Here is a 17,854-nt window from a genome sequence, read left to right as displayed (position 1 = left end):
ATTTTTAAAATCTGGTCACCTTACTGTATCATAATGAGCATAAAGTAGAGTTTTGCAGGTCCATGTAACATCTGCTGAATTTCATTCTTTGTAGGACATAAAGCAGATCAGGAAGAGGGTCAATTTGGCTTCATATTCCTGACTGAAAAAAATTCCCATCACCTCTGCAGAAGCTCCACCATCAAATACCTATCAAAAATACTGAAATGTTATCCACACTCAGGAGCAAGGAGAAGGTCTGGCATTTTTTTTTTATGGACAGCTCAGATATGGCGGAAATCCTTACAAAGACAGAAGGAACACGTAACCATAATAGCATGAAGGGGGATAAAAGAGCTTTCAACTTATTCTTGAACTTAAAGCAGAACTTCGTGTTGTTATTCCCAATTCCTCTTTGGCACCACCTTCTTTAGATAGTTTGCCCATGTGCAAAGAGCTACTGCACATGTGCGCGCACACACGCTGATTTCTGGCAATTGACCTTGTGAGTACTTGCGGCTTTTTTGCCCAATGCGCAAATATTGTGGGGCTCTCTTTTTTGACCTTAAAGCGGAGTTCCGGCCACAATTTCACTTTTTAAATATAAATACCCCTGTAATACACAAGCTTAATGTATTCTAGTAAAGTTAGTCTGTAAACTAAGGTCCGTTTTGTTAGGTTGTTACAGCATTTAGACACTTTATAAAATAGAAATTGACTGGGGCCATCTTAAGTGTGGGCATCATGAAGCCAGACTGTATGACTTCCTGGATTTCAGCCTTGCAGACCTCGCACGTGCTCAGTGCTGCACAAGCAGTGTCAGATCTGGTTTCAGCACCTGTGCTGTCCAAGTCACATGATTCTTTGAGACTGGGGAGTGCACAGACTCCTGGAAAGTTACACCCACTACATTCCCAGGAGTCTGTGCGGTGTAGGTTAGGAAGCATTAAGCACCTAGGTGCAGGAAGTGGGAAGATTAACTATTCTGCCTAGCAACAACACTTTGAAGGCATCCAAAAAAATAAAAATTTTCGGAAAGGACTAATGACATTTTTTTTAAAACTACTGATGTAATGTTATATTTATGGGTGGAACTCCACTTTAAGGCCCTGTACACACGGGCAAGTTTGTTTTCCCTGACGAGATTCTTGGCAAGAATCTTTTGCCGCCTGAGTGTACACACGGGCCCAGATTCAAGAAGCAATTGCGCCTGTATAACCATAGGTTACACGGCGCAATTGCTTACTTGCTCCGGCGTTACGAATGCTCCTGATTCAGGAACATCGTAACGCCGACTGCAGCCTAAAATCTGCGTGGCATAAGGCTCTTATGCCACGCATATTTTAGGTTGCATTCTTGCGATGACCGCTACCATTGTGCTCAGTGTATAGTATGCAAATTGCATACCAACACCGATTCACAATGTTGCGCGAGCCCTGCGTATGCAAGTTACGTCGTTTCCGTACGGCGTGTTTAGCGTAAGGCTGCCCCTTCTAAAAGTAGGGGCAGCCAATGCTAAAGTATACCCGTCGTTCCCGCGTCGCGAAATTTGAATTTCACGTCGTTTGCGTAAGTGATTCGTGAGTAGCGCTGGACGCCATTCACGTTCACTTGGAAGCAAATGACGTCCTTGCGACGTCATTTGCCGCAATGCACGTCGGGAAAGTTTCCCGACGGAGCATGCGCTCGGCTCGGGAGCGTGCCTAATTTAAATGATTCCCGCCCCCTACGGGATCATTTACATTAGGCGCCCTTACGCAGGGCAATTTTACACAGCGCACACGCAATTTACGTAGCTACTGCCCCTGTAAATCGCGGGTAGCGCAGTAAATTTGCGGTGGCGCAGGGCAAAAACGTTGCCCTGCGCCTCCGCAAGAAAGGGGCAAATCTACCTGAATCTGGGCCACCGACCTTTCAAAAGAACCGCTGTTCTCTTGAAAGGAAAGAACGCGGTGACGTCATCGCGTAGCTTAAATGCCTTAAGCTACGCCGCCGCAAAGTTGCGGCCATCTACGTGAATCTAGGAAATAGTATACACACACACAATATACACACACAGTAAACATACACACACTGAAAAGGTACTGGAGAGGTGGAGCAGCTATAATCTTGGGATTTTTTTTTAAAGAACACAGATTTTTACATACTGTCCCTAGTTTTACTGAGGCTGGCAACCCTGATGGGGCCCCCTAGTGGCATGGGGCCCTCGGGAAGTGCCCGAATGGTCAGTCCGCCCCTGCTTCTGAGCCTGTATTTGTCAGTATGCTTGGAATAGTGTCTGAGCTGGGAAGCCCTATGACCAGGTAAGTGAGGCCTGGGTCATTTGCAGTGGCCCCTCCGGTGTTAAGCACTACAATTACCTTAATCCATACACTAGCATCCCAGTCCTCTGGTCTTCAGCATTACCGAATAGTAGGTAGATACGTGCATTCCCGTTCGTACGAATGTTATTTTCGTACGAAAATGTTCATTTTCGTACCCGCAGAATAATGTGTACATACGAAAAAATTTAAGCACCAAAATACGAAAACGACGGGATTACGAATGAGTCGCATAACGAACAACCGCAAATACGAACGAACGATCCGACGAAAATACGACAAAACGAAAACGGCAAAAGAACGAATATGACATCTATAACAAAAGACTTGCATTCTGTATTTTGTTTGAATCCTTGTTCTGTTCGTATTTTGATTTTCAGTCGTATGTTCATATGACATCTAACAAAAGATTTTCATTCTGTATTTTGTTTGAATCCTTTTTCTGTTTGTATGTTTATATGACATCTAACAAAAGATTTTCATTCTGTATTTTGTTTGAATCCTTTTTCTGTTTGTATGTTTATATGACATCTAACAAAAGATTTTCATTCTGTATTTTGTTTGAATCCTTTTTCTGTTTGTATGTTCATATGACATCTTATAACAAAAGATTTGTATTCTGTATTCTGAATTCCTTTTTTCTGTTCGTAATTTGGTTTCAAAATACAGAATGCAAATCTTTTGTTATAGATGTCATTTTCGTTTTTTGAATGGACAGTGAGTGTAGTTAGTGAAGCAGCTTCTCTTTTGTGCTGAGTACAGTAGTACAGTAAAGCCAACTAAACTTTTCTGTGGATTTTCGTCTGAAGGGAGATCAGTTGGCCAGACTTTTGAACCTGGAACCCAAAAATGTTTTTCTGATGGAGTTTAAAAACGAACGAACGTTCGGTAAAACGATCGTTTTTATGTTTGTTGTTCAAAAAGTCTGACCAAGTGTATGGGGCTTAACAATAGTTAATATGGATGAGCCGCGTGTTGAAAGTGCCGCGAATCCCGCGATATATTTACGAAAGTGCAAAATGACGAAAATTCACGAAAATTATTGTCTAACAAGTAACGAACATGAATTAAACAGAATAACCAACCATCCCGCATGTACGAAAATAAAACGGTAACCAAAATACGAAACGATCGGAATACGAAAAAATCGCGTCGTACGAAAAACGAACGGGAACGAACAGGAAAACGGGCATCTTACGAAAAACGAACGGGAACGAACCTACGGAACGATACGAAACAGAACAAAAAAAACGAAAAAAAATTCTGTGCACATGTCTAATAGTAGGGTACTTCTGGAAGCATCCACAGCCCTTGGTGATCATGTGGATGCAACTCATTTGTTAGTCTACTGATGCCAGGATGAGGTGGGCCTCAGTTGACAGGTCACTTTTACCAGACTCAGCATGGCAGAAGATCACAGGACCATAGGTCATGGTAAGCATAAGTATGTCACAGAAACTTTATTTAAGAAAAAAAATGACAAATGCCGCGTACAAACAATCGGATTTTCCGTCGGAAAAACCTTGGATGTTTTTTCAGACGGAATTCCGCTCAAGCCTGGCTTGCATACACACGGGTCACACAAAAGTTCTCGGAACTTTCGACCGTCAAGAACGCGGCGACGTACAACACTACGACGAGCCAAGAAAATTAAGTTCAATGCCTCCGAGAATGCGTCAAATTGTTTGTGAGCGTGCTTCGGAATTTTGCGCGTCGGAATTGCTACAGACGATCGGAATTTACGTCAGAAAATTTGAGAAGCTGCTCTCAAATTTTTGTTGGAGGAAATTCCGACAGGAAAAGTCCAATGGAGCCTACACACGGTCGGAATTTCCGACCAAAAGCTCACATCGGATTTTTCTTGTCGGAAATTCCGACCGTGTGTACGGGGCATAAAAGTAAGTGCAGGGTTTTAAAGAGACCCTGGGCCATATTCTCCAATAATCTGCGGCGGCCTCGCGTAAGCTATTTACACTACGCCGCCGCAACTTACTGGAGCAAGTGCCGTATTCCTCAAACACTTGCTCCGTAGTTTGCAGAGGCGTAGTGTAAAAGGCCCGGCGTATCCCCGCGTATTTCAAAGGGGGCGGCTTGTATTTAAATTAAGCGCGCCCCCGTTTTCGATCGAACTGCGCATGCGCCGGGCTAAAAATAGCCCAGTGCGCATGCTCCAGTTCTCGGCGGAAAACGTCAATGACGCCGACGTGTGCGTCATTGACGTAAAGCCGTATTCAAGAACGACTTAGGAAAACGACGTACCCGACGGGAAAAGACGACGCGGACCCGACGCCATACTTAACATGGCGTACGTGGGACTGGCGTAAGGTTACCCCCTCATATAGCAGGGGTAACCTTACGCTTACGCAAACGACGTAAGCGACGGTTACGCGACGCGATTTCGTTCGGGAATCGGCGTATCAGGCTCATTTGCATAAACAAATGAGACCTGAACGTAAACGCCACCTAGCGGCCGGCGGAGTAATTACATTTAAGATCCGACAGTGTAAGTGACTTACACATGTCGGATCTTCAGCGTATCTATGCGAAAATGATTCTAGGAATCAGTCGCATAGATACGCGGGCCAAAAAAGAGAGATACGACGGAGTATCCTGAGATACTCCGTCGTAACTCTACTCAGAATATGGCCCTCTGTCATCAGTTTAAGAAATACATACTTGTAGAGGTTGCACTTCTACGGGTTCATTTTCACACATGTTTGGGGATTGTGAGAAGGTTTCTCAGTTATGGAGGCAACTGGAAAGATTTGCATCCAAAATCTCAGAAAATAACATGCGTCTCACCCTCCCCAACTGTATATTATTCACCCCTATCAAAGCATCTATCACATGAGACTGGTTCACACAATTTGTGTTTCTATACATTGGCTCATTGCATACCACTGGAAATCTACATCACTACCTACCTACAATCCAACTAAAAACAAAAATAACAATAATAACCTCATGGAAAAAATATTTCATACCCTCAACAATACAAAACATCTATTTGACAAAAAAATGGGACCCTTGGTATGCACACGCAGAACATCTTTTAAATCCCGAATGAATCATTTTCATAACTAAAAGCACACTCAGGAATTTAAGAAGTATATGTATCTCAAAGCGGGGGTTCACCCTAAAAAAAAAATTCAAACATTGCCGACCTATGAGACCGACACTATGCTGCTGTTTTTAAAAAAAAAAAAATTGGCGTACATACCATTTTAGGGCTATTTTCACCCCCGGCTTCCCCGCGGGAGTGGGCGTTCCTAATCACAGGCTATGATTGAAGTGCAGTCCTCCTTCACTTACCTCATCCTTCCATTTTTGTTTTAACCACTTCCCGACCGCCTCATGTAGATATACGTCGGCAGAATGGCACGGACAGGCACATCAACGGACCTGTACATGCCTGCCTAGACGTGGGTGGGGGGTCGGGACATGCTGTGGTCGGGTTCCCTCGGGGAGCGATCCGGGACGACGGCGCGGCTATTTGTTTCTAGCCGCTCCGTCGCGATCGCTCCCCGGAGCTGAAGAACGGGGAGAGCCGTATGTAAACACGGCTTCCCCGTGCTTCACTATGGCGCTGCATCGATCGAGTGATCCCCTTTATAGGGGAGACTCGATCGATGACGTCATTCCTACAGCCACACCCCCCTACAGTTGTAAACACACACTAGGTGAACCCTAACTCCTACAGCGCCCCCTGTGGTTAACTCCCAAACTGCAACTGTCATTTTCACAATAAACAATGCAATTTAAATGCATTTTTTGCTGTGAAAATGACAATGGTCCCAAAAATGTGTCAAAATTGTCTGAAGTGTCCGCCATAATGTCGCAGTCACGAAAAAAAATCGCTGATCGCCGCCATTAGTAGTAAAAAAATAAAAATGCAATAAAACTATCCCCTATTTTGTAAACGCTATAAATGTTGCGCAAACCAATCGATAAACGCTTATTGCGATTTTTTTTTTACCAAAAATATGTAGAAGAATACGTATCGGCCTAAACTGAGGAAAAAAAATGTTTTATATATGTTTTTGGGGGATATTTATTATAGAAAAAAGTAAAAAATATTGCATTTTTTTCAAAATTGTCGCTCTATTTTTGTTTATAGCGCAAAAACTAAAAACCGCAGAGGTGATCAAATACCACCAAGAGAAAGCTCTATTTGTGGGGAAAAAAGGACGCCAATTTTGTTTGGGAGCCACGTCGCACGACTGCGCAATTGTCTGTTAAAGCGACGCAGTCCCGAACTGTAAAAACACAGGCTGCATATTGGTCCGGGGCTTAAGTGGTTAAATGTCCTTATTTCTTCTGAGAAATCCTCACTTCCTGTTCTTCTGTCTGTAACTCCACACAGTAATGCGAGGCTTTCTCCCTGGTGTGGAGAAAGCCTCTTGAGGGGGGAGGGGGGCGAGCAGGAGAGTCAGGACACCCACTAACACACAGCACTTTTCTCTATGAGTGAGTGAGTGAGTGAGTAACTTGTATAGCGCAACAAATGCGAACTTAATCGCCTCAAGGCGCTTGGCATCCAGAGTTGTACAGGTCTTTCAGAAGAAGTGGGTCTTTAGTTTTTTCCTAAAAACCCGATGGTTTTCTTCCAAGCGGATGGTAGTGGGTAGAGCATTCCAGAGCCGAGGTCCTTGGACCGAAAATCTACGTTCTCCCTTAGATTTGTAGTGGGATTTAGGGATTTGGAGAAGGTTTTGGTTGGTTGACCGGAGCATGCGCTTGGTGACGTAGGGTTTTATTTTCTCGCTTAAGTATTGAGGAGCGTTCCCCTGTGTACATTTGTGGGTGAGGCAGAGCGTCTTGAATGTCACCCGGTCCTGTACGGGCAGCCAGTGGAGGGACCTCAAGACCAGGGAGATTGGTTCCCACGGCTTTTTACCTGTTACCAGTCTGGCTGCCGTGTTCTGGACGACTTGTAGACGTGAAATCTGGTATTTTGGTAGTCCTAAGTAGAGGGAGTTTGCGTAGTTGAGTCGTGAGTTGATGATTGTTCCCACTACTACTGCCGTGTCCTCTTCTGGGATGAAGGGGATGAGTCTACTTAGCATGCGGAGCAGATGATGAGAACCGCTGAAGACTGATCCTATTTGTGGATTCATCGTCATGTCTGAGTCAAAGATGACTCCGAGACTTTTGACTTTATTGCTTGGCGCAGGGATCGACAAATCCCGGGCGCCAGGTCGCCATGGCGACTAGAAATAGTGTCCTGGCGGCTTGGCTTGGAAGGTGGGCAAAAAAAAAAAAAATTTGTCAGCTGGCGCCATCTGGTGGTGGCCGTTGGCATTACAAGTTAAACAGCAATTCTAATGTCATTTTTCACTATTTTCACTGCCATCTTCTTCCCTCTAATTAGAACCCCCAAACATTATATATATTTTTTATCCTAACACCCTAGAGAATAAATTGGCGATCGTTGCAATACTTTCTGTCACGCCGTATTTGCGCAGCGGTCTTACAAGCGCACTTTTTTGGGAATTTTTTTTTTGAATTAAAACATAAGACAACAGTAAAGTTATCCCCATTTTTTTTAATATTATGAAAGATAATGTTACGCCGAGTAAATTCATACCCAACATGTCACGCTTCAAAATTATGTCCGCTCGTGGAATGGCGACAAACTTTTACCCTTTAAAATCTCCATAGGCGACGTTTAAAAAAATCTACAGGTTGCATGTTTTGAGTTACAGAGGAGGTCTAGGGCTAGAATTATTGCGCTCGCTCTACCAATCGCGGCGATACCTCACATGTGTGGTTTGAACACCGTTTACATATGCGGGCGCTGCTCACGTATGTGTTCGTTTCTGTGCGCAAGCTCGTCGGGACGGGGCGCGTTTTCTGGCTCCTAACTTTTTTAGCTGGCTCCTAGATTCCAAGCAAATTTGTCAACCCCTGGCTTGGCGCAATGGTTTGTCCGAGGATGGTGGGTGGTGTCCCTGTGGTCCTAGAAATGGATTTCCTATTTGTGTGAAAGGGAGAAAGCCTCGCATTACTGTGTGGAGTTACAGACAGAAGAACAGGAAGTGAGGATTTCTCAGAAGAAATAAGGACATTTAAAAGCAAAATGGAAGGATGAGGTAAGTGAAGGAGGACTGCACTAAGGTAAAGGAAGCTATTTAGGGAAAAAATAATTAGCTGGATTCACGTAGGGCGGCGTATGTTTGAGCCGGCGTAGCGTATCGTATTTACGCTACGCCGCCGTAAGTTAGAGAGGCAAGTGCTGTATTCACAAAGCACTTGCGTCCTAAGTTACGGCGGCGTAGCGTAAATGTGCCGGGCTAAGCGCGCCAAATTCAAATTGTGAAGAGGTGGGCGTGTTTTATGCAAATGAATCGTGACCCGCCGTGATTGACGTTTTTTACGACCCAGTAAAAATTGACCCAGTGCGCATTGCTCCAAATTACGCCGCAAAGTCTTATTGGTTTCAACGTGAAAGTAAATTACGCCCAGCCTCATTCACGGACGACTTACGCAAACGACGTAAAAAATTCAAAATTCGATGCGGGACCGACATTGGCTAGGCCAGCTTTTTGTTGGACTAACTTTACGCCTGAAAACGCCTTACGTAAACGGCGTATCTTTACTGCGACGGGCAAGCGTATGTTCGTGAATAGGCATATCTCGCTGATTTACGCATTCTAGGTCGTAAATCAGCGTTCACGCCCCTAGCGGCCGGCCGAAATAGACAGCTAAGAGACGACGGGCGCAGGCCGTCGTATCTTAGCTAGATTTAAGTGTATCTCATTTTGAGAATACACTTAAATATACGACGGCGCAGATTCAGAGTTACGACGGCGTATCTACTGTTACGCCGGCTTAACTCTTTCTGAATCTGGCTAAATGTTTCCTTTACAACCCCTTTAAGAATAACCTGATAGTATACAAGGAAACTTTGCCTAAATAATTCTATCACCTACTCTACTGTATATGTAAACATTCTGGGCCAGATTCACAAAGAGATACGACGGTGTATTATCTACAGATACACCATCGTATCTCTGACTTACACTGGTCCTATCTATGCGCCTGATTCATAGAAGCAGTTACGCATAGATAGGGCGAAGATCTGACAGTGTTACACTGTGTTACACTGTCGGATCTTTTTTTTTTATTAAAAATGGCGCCGGGGGCGTTCCCGCTGATTTACACTGAATAATATGTAAATCAGCGAGATACGCAAATTCACGAACGTACACGGACCCGACGCTGTGTTCTTACGTCGTTTCCGTAGCGCGGTACCCGTCGTATACTTACCCTTTCTAAAAGCAGGCGCAGCCAATGTTAAGTATGGCCGTCGTTCCCGCGTCGAATTTGATTTTTTTTACGTAGTTTCCGTAAGTCGTTCTCGAATACGGAACTACGTAGTTTACGTACGCGTCGCAACCACTGACGTCCTAGCGACGTCAGTGGGAGCAATGCACGCCGGGAAATTTCGCGGACGGCGCCTGCGCATTTAAATCGGCGCGGGAACGCGCCTGATTTAAATATGACACTCCCCTAGCCGCGGAATTTGAATTCCGCTGGGGGATTTAGGATCCGCCGTCGCAAGTTTGGAGGTAAGTGGTTTGTGAATTAGCCACTTGCCTCCTAAACTTGCGGGAGCGGATCTTAATTCACGTAGATCGAGGGGATCTATAGATCCGCTGAGCTACGTGAATCTGGCCCTCTGTATGTAAACATTCTGGGCCATATTCTGAGTAAAGTTACGATGGAGTAACTCAGGATACTCCATCGTAACTCCCTTTTTTGACCCGTGTATCTATGCTCCTGATTCTTAGAATCATTTTTGCATAGATACACTTAAGATCCGCCATCTGTAAGTCACTTACACTGGCGGATCTTAAATGTAATGACGCCGGCCGCCGCTAGATGGCATTTACATGAAGGAGTCATTTGCATATGCAAATGATCCTTCTACGCCGATTCACGAACGAGTTCGCGTCGCGTAACCGTCGCTAACGTCGTTTGCGTAAGCGGAAACTTACCCCTGCTATATGAGGGGTAAGTTTCCGCAAGTCTCGCGTAGGCCATGTTACGGATGGCGTCGGGTCCCCGTCGTGTTTTTTCGTCGGATACGTCGTTTACGTAAGTCGTTCTTGCATACGACTTTACGTCAATGACGCACACGTCAGCGTCATTGACGTTTTCCGCCGAGAACTGGAGCATGCGCACTGCGCTTTTCGCAGCCCGGCGCATGCCCAGTTCTTTTGTATCGGGGGCGCGCTTCATTTGAATAGAAGCCGCCCCCTTGGAGATCCGCCAGGCTACGCCGGGACACTTACACTCCGCTGTCCCAACTTATGGAGCAAGTGTTTGGGGAATACAACACCTGCTCCAGTAAGTTGGGACAGCGGAGTGTAAGTGCCCTAAGCGCAGCAGGCGGAGATTTACTCAGAATATGGCCCTCTGTAATGATGAAACCTGGACGCTGTATTTCTCTTGATATATGATGTCACATTTTGTACATAATAAAAAGTTTGTAAACAAAAAAAAAAGATACATACTTGCAGTATTTTTTGCTTCCATAAATGATTTTTATGTACTTGCCTCTGAATAGAAAATGTCACAATTCCAGAAAGGTCAATTCTCTTGCACACTCCCTTCTACTTGAATTGTACAGCTCTCTTCTCTTCTGGGATTTTCAAATGTACACACGGCCGGGAATCTCGTCAGGAAAACAAAAACGTTGGTTTTCCTGCCGAGATTCCCGGCAAGCTTTCCTTGCTCGCAGAATGTACACACGGGCCATTCAAAAGAACCGCCGTTCTTTTGAATGGCAAGAACGCGGTGACGTCGTCGACTACGACGAGCATGCGCTCGTCAGATTCGATGCCGTCGCCGCCAATCTTGCAACACCCTACACTATGCCTTGTATGCTACCGCGCATGCATCGAAGTCTTTTCGAGCATGCGCAGGTTTACCCTACGGACAGGTAAGTATACACACGCTCGGTTCTCTAATTTTTCTCGTCGAGATTTCCGGCAGTTTTCCCGACGAGAAACTAGGGGTGCAACGGATCGTCACCGATCCGTGATCCGAACGAGCCACCCCGTTCGGATCGGCACACCCTGCGATCTGCGGAGGCGTGTCACGCTGTGCTCTGGCAAGCAGACTTGGAGAGGGAATGTTAGCAGTGAAGCACTGGTGTGAGAGGAGGGGGGGGGGGGGGAAAGCACAATTCAGGGGTGGATTAAAGAGGAAGCAGGTGAGGCTGTTTGGGACTTGTTAAAAGTACTATCTTTACTACCGTATTTATCGCGGTATGACGCGCTCCCGCGTATAATGCGCACCCCTAAAGTGACCCCCAATCCTGTGGAAAAAAAGTTATTTTTGTACTTACAGTTTTGGTGTCTTGCGCGGCGGCCTCGTCGGGTCCGGCGTCCTTCTGCGGCTTTGGGTGTCCTCTTCGGCGGGTCCGGCATCCTTCTGATGGTTCGGGTGTCCTTCTGCGGCTTCGGGTGTCCTTCTGCGGCGTCCTCCCCGCTCGTTTCCAGCGCTGAGTTTTGAATACTGCGCCAGCATATACCGAGCGCAGTACACTCGGGCAGGCTCGGCAACTGTCGCGCTCACGTCCTGTACGTCCAGGACGTGACCGCGGAAGAAGCCGAGACTGGCCGACTATACCCGAGTGTACTGCGCTCGGTATATGTCGGCGCAGTATTCAAAACTCGGCGCGGGAAAGCGGGTATTGGCGTATATCGCGCACCCATGATTTTGCCCTGATTTTCAGGGCAAAAAAGTGCGCGATATACAACGATAAATACGGTATATGTGTGTATATATATATATTTTTTTTTTTTTGGACCAATGAAAACTGACCCTTTTTTTTTTTTTTGCTGACCCGAAAATAATCCGATCCGTGACTCCTGATCCGAGGATTGATCCGATCCGTGAGTTTTTTGATCCGTTGCACCCCTACGAGAAACCATACGCACGCTCGGTTTTCTCGGCAAAAAGCTCTCCCGACCTGATTGGCTGGGAGGAGAAGCAGGGACCGCTGGGACACGGAGAAGATGGAGAGGGGAAGCCGCGACCTGAATGGGGTAAGTGCCAATCGATCGATGAGTGAGGTGGCGCCCGGGGGGGAAGTTGGTGTTGGTTGGCGGGCTGGAGCGACTGAGGGGGGTAGATGTCTCAGGTTTGTTTGCTGCCAGGGCCGATCCTAGGGTCACAGGCGCAGAAATGGGCGCAGAAATATTTCTGGCACCACCACATGGTCGTCATCATTTTACCAACTCCTCCCCTTTACAAATGTTTCTATGGCAACGACTTAACCACAGAGATGTTCCCCCACGAAGTCTTCATTACCCCGGGATCCTTACATGATCTCTTATCAATAAACAAAATACAGGAAGAGAAGCAGAGTACTTTATTGGGACCTGGAGGGGGGGCCTCTGTGATGGACACAGAGAGGGCTTCAGTTTGATGTTCGGCGCCCCCACCTCTGCAGGCGCAATGCACCCTGCCTAGGATCGGCCCTGTTTGCTGCCACCCCCCCCCCCCCCCTGACCAATGGAGCACCAGCCGTCACTGGTAGTCATCATTGGAAGCCTGTGTCCCAGGGTGACAACGCATCCTGTCTACACAATTGGTAGACAGGATAAGACCGTTGTCACCAGATACTTCCTGTTATAGTTACAGGGCAGGATCACCACCAGGGATTATTTTAACCACTTCCATACCGGGCACTTACGCACCTTCCGGCCCAAGCCAATTTTCAGCTTTCAGCGCTGTCGCACTTTGAATGACAATTACGCGGTCATGCTACACTGTACCCAAACAAAATTGGCGTCCTTTTTTCCCCACAAATAGAGCTTTCTTTTGGTGGTATTTGATCACCTCTGCGTTTTTTTTTTTTGGCGCAACAACTAAAAAAAGACTGAAAATTTTGAAAAAAAATAACGTTTTTATTTTTTTCTGTACATTTTTTGTAAATAAGTAAGTTTTCTCTTTCAATTACGGGCACTGATATGGCGGCACTGATGGGCACCGATGAGGTGGCACTGATGGGCACCGATAAGGTAGTACTGATGGGCACCGATGAGGTGGCACTGATAGGCGGCGCTGGTATGCGGCACTGATATGCGGCACTGATGGGCAATCATAGGCGGCACTCATGGGCGGCACTGAAGGGCACTCATAGGCGGCACTGGGCACTCATAGGCGGCACATATGGGTGGCACTGATGGGTACTTATGGGTGGCACTGATGGGTACTTATGGGTGGCACAGATGGGCACTGATAGGTGGGCACTAGGCACGGATTGGCACTGTGGGGTGGCACTGATGGACACTGAGGGGTGGCACTGATGGATCCATGTTGCCAATCAGTGCCCATTTGTGGGCACTGATTGGCATCTTTTTCTTTTCTGTATTTTTTTTATTTATATATTTTTTTACTATTTTTTTTTTCTTGCCCATTTTTTTAATTTTATTCCCTGGTGGTCCATGTGGCAATCCGAGGGGGGGCTGCGCTGACAAACAATCAGCGCAAACCCCCCCCTGTCAGGTGAGCCGCCGATCGGCTCTCCTCTACTCGCGTCTGTCAGACGCGAGTGAGGAAGAGCCATCAACGGCTCTTCCTGTTTACATCGTGATCAGCCGTGATTGGACACGGGTGATCACGTGATAAAGAGTCTCCGTGAGAGACACTTTACCGAGATCGGTGTTGCGGGGTGTCAGACTGACACCCCGCAACAACGATCGCCGCGATGCGCGCCCCCGGGGGGCTCAATATCCTGAGGACGTCATATGACATCCAGTCAGGATTAGGCAACCACTTTGCCGCCGTCAATCTGTCATTGGCGGGCGGCAAGTGGTTAAAGTATTATTTCATTTTGGAGAGAGCAAGGGAGGGTTATAACCTTATTCTCAATCTGTTGTGGAGATTTCCCTTCACTTCCTGTCCCATAGTCAAAACAGGAAGTGAGAGGAAATCTCCCTTCAAATTAAGGGAATTCCTTGAGGACCCCCCCAGATAACTAGAACTAGTGTCCCCATTGGAAGATTTCCTCTCTATTACTTGTCTAGGGACAACCCAAAATTAGTGTTGCTCACGAATATTCGTATTGCGAATATTCGGCACGAATATGGCATATTCGAGTATTCGCGAATATATAGAATTTCGCGGCCAATATTCGCTATTCCGAATATTCGCATTTTTTCAATTTTATTTTTAAAACAGATCACATCCTAGTGATCTCCATCGACGTCTAAAAGCATTGCTGGTATGATTAGAGACACTGGGCCGAGTAGCTGAAGCGATCATTTTATATTGCCGAATATTCGCAATGCGAATATTCGGCAATAGGAATATTGCGCGATTATTTTCTCCGCCCTTCTTTTGCATCGGAGCCAATCAGAGTTCTCCTACCACAGTTGTCGAAATTCCGCAATCAATTTCGCATTTGCGAAATTTCGATAATATATCACGAATATTCGATTTCAGCATGAGCCAATCAGAGTTCTCCTACCGCACTTGTCGAAATTTCGCAATTATTTTCACATTCGCAATAGCGAAATTTCGCAAAAATTTAATTTGGATAAAATATCACGAATATTCGATTTTAGTGAATATTTGGCTATATATTCGTGATATATCGTGAAATCGAATATGGCGTATTCCGCTCAACACTACCCAAAATGTGGGATTTTCTTTTACTTTCACTGATAAAGGTAAACAGGACTAGAGAGGGGGGGATCTCCCTGAGGCACAGACATCAATAAAACCTGGCAGGGGTTTTAGTCCCTCTCCACTCCAAAACTAAAAAAAAGTTTTGCTGTAATGAAACCGCAGAGGTGATCAAATACCACCAAAAAGAAAGCTCTATTTGTGGGAACAAAGTGATAAAAATTTAGTTTGGGTACAGTATTACACGACCGCGCAATTGTCATTCAAAGTGCGACAGCGCTGAAAGCTGAAAATTGGTCTGGGCGGGAAGGTGTGTAAGTGCCCGGTATGGAAGGGGTTAAAATATTGGATTTATTAGGAAAAATGGATTTCATTCCTACACGCTGAGCTCCGCCAGGCACTGTGCAGTATATATAACAATCTGTATATGTGCGGAACACCTTTTCTGAGGCTGAAAATGTACAACTTATTGCAAAGGGAGAAGTGTGGAGGTAAGTGATGTTTGGGCTGGGGGTGTGTCCCCGTGTCTGGAGACCGTGTGTTGTGTTACCAAGCTCCTCCTTTTGTTTGCCTGGACCCCTTTACATTACACAGCACCCCGCACCTCTGGGCCCCTTTACATTACACAGCACCCTGCACCTCTGGGCCCCTTACATTACACAGCACCCTGCACCTCTGTACATTACACAGCACCCTGCACCTCTGGATGCCTTTACATTACACAGCACCCTGCACCTCGTTACATTACACAGCACCCTGCACCTCTGGGCCCCTTTACATTACACAGCACCCCACAGCTCTGTGCCCCTTTACATTACACAGCACCCCACAGCTCTGGGCCCCTTTACATTACATAGCACCCTGCACCTCTGGGCCCCTTTACATTACACAGCACCCTGCACCTCTGTACATTACACAGCACCCTGCACCTCTGGATGCCTTTACATTACACAGCACCCTGCACCTCGTTACATTACACAGCACCCTGCACCTCTGGACCCCTTTACATTACACAGCACCCTGCACCTCGTTACATTACACAGCACCCTGCACCTCTGGACCCCTTTACATTACACAGCACCCTGCACCCCTGGGCCCCTTAACATTACACAGCACCCTGCACCTCTGGGCCCCTTTACATTACACAGCACCCTGCACCTCTGGGCCCCTTTACATTACACAGCACCCTGCACCTCTGGGCCCCTTTACATTACACAGCACCCCGCACCTCTGGACCCCTTTACATTACACAGCACCCTGCACCTCTGGGCCCCTTTACATTACACAGCACCCTGCACCTCTGGGCCCCTTTACATTACACAGCACCCTGCACCTCTGGACCCCTTTACATTACACAGCACCCTGCACCTCTGGACCCCTTTACATTACACAGCACCCTGCACCTCTGTACATTACACAGCACCCTGCACCTCTGGATGCCTTTACATTACACAGCACCCTGCACCTCGTTACATTACACAGCACCCTGCACCTCTGGACCCCTTTACATTACACAGCACCCTGCACCTCTGGACCCCTTTACATTACACAGCACCCTGCACCTCTGGGCCCCTTAACATTACACAGCACCCTGCACCTCTGGGCCCCTTTACATTACACAGCACCCTGCACCTCTGGGCCCCTTTACATTACACAGCACCCTGCACCTCTGGGCCCCTTTACATTACACAGCACCCCGCACCTCTGGACCCCTTTACATTACACAGCACCCTGCACCTCTGGGCCCCTTTACATTACACAGCACCCTGCACCTCTGGGCCCCTTTACATTACACAGCACCCTGCACCTCTGGGCCCCTTTACATTACACAGCACCCTGCACCTCTGGGCCCCTTTACATTACACAGCACCCTGCACCTCTGGGCCCCTTTACATTACACAGCACCCTGCACCTCTGGGCCCCTTTACATTACACAGCACCCTGCACCTCTGGGCCCCTTTACATTACACAGCACCCTGCACCTCTGGGCCCCTTTACATTACACAGCACCCCGCACCTCTGGACCCCTTTACATTACACAGCACCCTGCACCTCTGGGCCCCTTTACATTACACAGCACCCTGCACCTCTGGGCCCCTTTACATTACACAGCACCCTGCACCTCTGGACCCCTTTACATTACACAGCACCCTGCACCTCTGGACCCCTTTACATTACACAGCACCCTGCACCTCTGTACATTACACAGCACCCTGCACCTCTGGATGCCTTTACATTACACAGCACCCTGCACCTCGTTACATTACACAGCACCCTGCACCTCTGGACCCCTTTACATTACACAGCACCCTGCACCTCTGGACCCCTTTACATTACACAGCACCCTGCACCTCTGGGCCCCTTAACATTACACAGCACCCTGCACCTCTGGGCCCCTTTACATTACACAGCACCCTGCACCTCTGGGCCCCTTTACATTACACAGCACCCTGCACCTCTGGGCCCCTTTACATTACACAGCACCCCGCACCTCTGGACCCCTTTACATTACACAGCACCCTGCACCTCTGGGCCCCTTTACATTACACAGCACCCTGCACCTCTGGACCCCTTTACATTACACAGCACCCTGCACCTCTGGACCCCTTTACATTACACAGCACCCTGCACCTCTGGACCCTTTACATTACACAGCACCTTGCACCTCTGGGCCCCTTTACATTACACAGCACCCTGCACCTCTGGACCCCTTTACATTACACAGCACCCTGCACCTCTGGACCCCTTTACATTACACAGCACCCTGCACCTCTGGGCCCCTTTACATTACACAGCACCCTGCACCTCTGGACCCCTTTACATTACACAGCACCCTGCACCTCTGGACCCCTTTACATTACACAGCACCCTGCACCTCTGGACCCTTTACATTACACAGCACCCTGTAC

The sequence above is a fragment of the Rana temporaria genome, chromosome 1, assembly GCF_905171775.1.
Source record: "Rana temporaria chromosome 1, aRanTem1.1, whole genome shotgun sequence".
NCBI lineage: Eukaryota > Metazoa > Chordata > Amphibia > Anura > Ranidae > Rana > Rana temporaria.
This window is presented reverse-complemented; position numbering follows the sequence as displayed.